Genomic DNA, 5617 nt, shown 5'->3' on the forward strand with positions numbered 1-5617 from the left:
TCTTCCTTAGTAGATGAAACGTAACACACTATGAAATTCAGCTATGGTTAAGAAAAACTTATGTAATTGTAATAGTTCCCTTCCCATTCCTGTTTTAGGCAGGAAGGGAAAAACACATTAGCATTTTGCGAGACAAACAGTGAATCATGGAGGAAGTTAATGCATTTCCAAGAAATGCAAAATAGTAACCGTTGGGTCACACGAACCCTCAAACTGCATTGTAAAACCTCTGACACCAGGAGATGGGGTCTCCTCAACACTTAACATTTCACTGCAGGGGTTCAGGACGTGAAGACAACAGGGCGCATCTGTGCTATAACTAAAGTAAGGAGAGAACAATGGCATCACACACTACAAAAATTTAAAGAACTTATTCACAACTACCAAGTTTTGTTGGCATCCATTTCGTCTCCCACCTGCAGACCGAAGGGAACCCCAGGAGTGGGCTTTGGCGCTCAGGTCACATGATCAGAGGTGAGAATCCAGGATCAAACATGAGAACACACAACAGGACCACTGCTGAGCGACTTGCCATGCCCCAATTCTTTATCTGCTGAATCAGAAGGTGTCCAGAGTAGCAGTCATTCCCGCAGTGCAGAAACATCTGGATACAGTCCCTCTTTGATGAACTTTGGTCAGCCTTTCGTAGTCGACAAAGCAGGACGTAGAAACACAGCAGATCAGTCATCCTCTGAAACCCCCGTCTGGGTTTAGCTTTGATCTTTGTGGTCCCGACTCCCTGCTGATTCCAGGCCGTAGAGGACTCTCACAGATAACGCCTGAGTCCCTTTTGTTTTCAGCCAGGTGTGAAAAGCAACACTCAAAGCAGACATCTGTTGCCAGGTCCTGTGAGCAGCACTTTGCCCCCACGCGACAACACAGTAGAAAAGTTCATCTTCACTGACCTTAGTAATCGTTCAATAGCTTTGGCTTTTATACAGCAGTCCAGCAGAAGATGGGCACAGTTCAGCATCGTCATGTCTTTGTTCAGCAGCAACAACAGCGGCCTGATGTGGTAATCAAGAAGATCCTTTCAAATCACACCGTCCCATGATCTGAGTTAAAAAGACCCTGCCCCCAAGATCGCCATCAAGTCAGAAGGAAGGAGAACTGCCAGAGTAAAAATAATACAAAGTAATTAAAAAATCAAAACTTATGTATGCCACATTTCGTTACTTTCACTATTATAAATAAAATAAAATTTTTTCTTTGATGCATCCTCCCGTGTGGCTCTAGATTTGTTGTTGATGTTATAGCACAAACGGCCAACTGCCTCAAATCCTGAACTGCAAAAAGAATAAACATAGAAATGTGTTAAAACATTCCACCATCAGATGTGCCAGAATTAAGAAAATAAAGACACTTACTGTTAGACGTCAATACCTCGATGACATTCACTCTGTTTGTGCCAAATATCAACTACAAATTTTAAAATCACAACCTCACAAACTCATTAAAGAATTAGAACAAACTCTAGAATGTCCTAGTACTAACACTCATAAAAGTTGTGATTGAATTGCACTTTGTCAAATAATTATGAATTTCATATTGTTCTACTAAATACCAAACATCCTTATTGTCCCATGCTTCAAGACAAAGTCCTATTTCAAAATTTCAGAAGTTATTCACATTTTATTTGAATTTCATAGCAGTTTTAACCAAAATTTTCCTCAAAATTCACAATTTACACCCAACTGTATATAATCAAAATCAGCAGTGATGCAGAAATCTATCAACAATTTTAAATGAAATAAAAATGACAGATGTTGTTTAAAGCTGTTCAATTTTAGATGATCAAATCTAATTTAGTAGAAGCTTCTATATCACATACACCATATTTTAGTCAAGCAGGAAGGCAATATGACTCTACATTAAAGAAATCCATAATTCACTATTGTTGAATGAAAAAGTCAAAATTATTGATTAACTAATTTACAATTAACCGTATCCAAAAATTTACCAGGAATTAGGGTCTATTTCCTTCTCCCCCTGTTGATATAATAAAATTATCATTTTGAAAACAATTTTGAATCTATGTCACTGTTATATAATAATTTGCTGAAAAACCAAAATATTATAAGATGTTCCACCATTTCTCCAAATCTTCCATCTAGTATTCAAAATAGACTGGGATGTTTGAATTTTCAAAGTTCTATCAGTAATCTCTTAACTTTACAATATCCCCCTGTGTTTTTCTTATTTCCAAAAGAAAAACAATTTAGAGGTGGAAAACAAAAATAGGGGACTTTCCCCATTGTGCTAAAATTTCAACATGTCCAATCAGTCACCCATGTGACATATAAACCAAGTTAATTTAGTTAGAAGTTAGGTTAGTTTGTTAGTGTTGTTAATCAAAGTTCATAAGACAGTTTCCTAATAACTACATTTATCTTCTTCAAACCAAGGCTGAATTCTTGTTTCGTATTAATCCTACAGTACAAGCAGATGATTCAGCTTTCTCCAGATTGTGATACCAAAATATGTAATCATCACCTTTAAAATTGTCCGTAAAGCAGTAGTAAAAGTAAATTTATGAAACAAAACCTTTACTGTCCCTAAATAGTTTAAAATAAGAAAAATATCAGACAGCTACTCACTAAAGTGACGTCAAATTTACATAGCGCTTCCTAAAAACACATCAAAGGCCATCTGCATACACATTCACTCTCATTCACACTCAAGCAGACTCTTCAACACCCCATTGTAAGAAAGATGCAGGATGTTACCCCAGATCAAACTGACCAAACAAAGTGAGGTGTGATCTGCCCCCAACACTCTCGTGAGAGCAGGAACACGACCCCATTCTCAGTATTTGAAGGCATCTTTACATTAGTTGACCTATAATGTAAGAAATATACTTTCCAATTCTCCTCGATGACATTGGGCAAACACATTAAGTAGTGTAATTCACCTACAGCAACTGAAAAGATCCCCATGTTCACCTGTAATTTGTTCGTCACACTCCAATGTGTAAAATAAAAATATTTGTGAACCATAAAGTTAGAACTTCCCAATTTGTACTGATTCCATTTACCACATATCTCCCCAGATGACAAACCAAAATTAATCCTGTTGAAAGTCTTAAACACAATTATTATAACACCATGGTTGAAAGAAACATAATTATCCAGTAGTTCTAATGTTGTTCAGTTTTGAGTGAACCTGTTTCAAAAACTCCATTTTATACACACAACCTTATTTCATGATAGCCCACTGTTATTAAATGGCTACCCAGTAACTTGACCCCCTGTAGGAAAGTCCCAAAACCATTCATGTGGTCTTGTAATATGCAAAATGGACTGCACACGTAGATCGTCCTACAAGAAACAAAGTCATTCATTAGTGTTCCAACATATCCTACATTAACAGTGTAGAAAACACTGTCAAGGAAAAAAACATCCATATGTTCTCGTTTTTGTTCCCTTGTTCCAATCAGTGAGGGTGTTCCATCCTGTGTCAGGAAACCTAGAAATTGAAGTGATTGTAAATGTTACAATATTATAAAAAAGCAATGAGATCATTCCAGTGCCCCAGCCTGGAACTGATGCCACACATTTCTCCCACTGAGAAAGTAGAAACATCTGTAAATCTGTTAATTTGTACTTTTCATTTCAACACAAAACACAGTTCTAAAAGAAATTCACATCAAAATCCAAGAATCCTGAAAGCGTGAGCTGCAACTGTCAGTGTTAACAGAACTGAAGCACTCCTAAAATGCAAATGGAGTGGTCAATCAGGCCCCCTGCTCTGTGAAACAAAGGACTGTACAATCTGTAATGAAATGAGAAAAGGAATCTCTGTCCCACANTCCAATTTGAATTAATGTTTCATTTACACTGATTTATTAATTAATACTCTAATCATTCCTTATTGTTTCAAGTCATATATTGGTCTTGTTATCAAATCTTATTTTAATAGTTACTTCATTGTATTATCAGGAAGGAAAAGATTTTTTGGTAGATTTTATTTATTTCTCTTTAAAACTTCATTTCAAATTATCATTTATTTCCTTATGTTAAGTTTTCCTCCAGTATTTTTCCTTTCTGTATTATAACTCAGTAAACTTCGCATTTTAAGAAGCTGCTCCTTTAGAGCTGCATTTTGTCAATCTTTTGACCCTCTTTTATAAAAGGCCTACATGAGAAATAATGTTTCCTATCGTGTTCAACCCAAAACTTAACCATATTTTAGAAGCAGTTCCATAATTGTTCATTTTAAATCTCCAATTTAGACCAATTTAATTTCAATCATCATATTTTCTATTTTAAAACCTCAAAGAATGATCAGCCTGTTTTACATGAGTAAAGTTAACCGTGTCACTGAATATCAAAATGACTTACTTTATTCCAATCATAGTTTTAAATTCCAAAATTTCAACCACTTTTACCTTTGATCCATTTATTCTTTTGAAAAGCTATTTATATTTAATTGGATAATGAATTACCCTTTTTATAGTGTTTATCAATTATCAATGCATTTTCAGTTTTGGGGAGAAATTCGATACAACTAAGTTTATTAAATGATGTAAATATTTAGTTTAGACCTTCCTGGATGTCTTACTTAAAAAACTTATTTTCAATCATATGAATAGAGATTCAACAATCCAACGATCACTTTCCCTGTTTAAGAAACACTTTTTATATAAATTATTTGACAAGTAATATTAAGTTTAGTGTATTCAATTTATAAATTTTACTTTTCCATATCCAAATAGTTAGCTCATATTTAATGAATTTTGATTTAACTTCAATAACCTCTTTTGCCAAGAAGTAAAGAGAGCTCCAAACTACAAATTTGCTTATTAGATCAATTCCATTCATGTCCCCCTGTTTCTATAACAGAACAAATGTTCTGTCATAGAATACAATAAAAATCCTATACAACTCATTGAGATGAAATCTGCTATCACCACTAACTTTAGCATCATATAACACAGTTGGATGTAATTCAAACATGGTGTCCCAGATGCTGTTACAATCTGCACACCTCAATCAAAGAATTTAATGTTTGATTAAATTTATGAAATCAACACAGAACTTGGTGTCATTAGCTCAGTATGCTCTATAGACACTCATCAATCCACTTTAGCACCTTAATTTTAAATTCAATTTAATTTAGTTGTCACTGAATGGTAGCCACTGTACTATGCAAATAAAATTTAGACCATCGTCTTTGTAGTTGAAGCGCAGCCCACAATGCAATTCAGCTATGGTTAAGAAAAACTTTTGTAATTGTAATAGTTCCCTTCCCATTCCTGTTTTAGGCAGGAAAGGAAAACAAAACACATTAGCATTTTGTGAGACAAACAGAGTGAATCATGGAGGAAGGTAATGCATTTCCGAGAAATGCAGAGAGTCGTAACCGTTGGTTCACACCAACTCTCTAACTGCATTGTAAAACCTCAGACACCAGGAGATGGGGTGTCCTCAACACATTAGCATTTCACAGCATGGGTTCAGGACATGAAGGCAACAGGGCGCATCAGTGCTATAACTAAAGTAAGGAGAGATAAAAAATGGCATCACACACTACAAAAATTTAAAAAGAACTTATTACCAAGTTTTGTTGGCATCCATTTCGTCTCCCACCTGCAGACCGAAGGGAACCCCAGGAGTGG

Source organism: Poecilia latipinna, unplaced genomic scaffold (genome assembly GCF_001443285.1).
Source record: "Poecilia latipinna isolate Pla-1442-1.1 unplaced genomic scaffold, P_latipinna-1.0 Scaffold36, whole genome shotgun sequence".
NCBI lineage: Eukaryota > Metazoa > Chordata > Actinopteri > Cyprinodontiformes > Poeciliidae > Poecilia > Poecilia latipinna.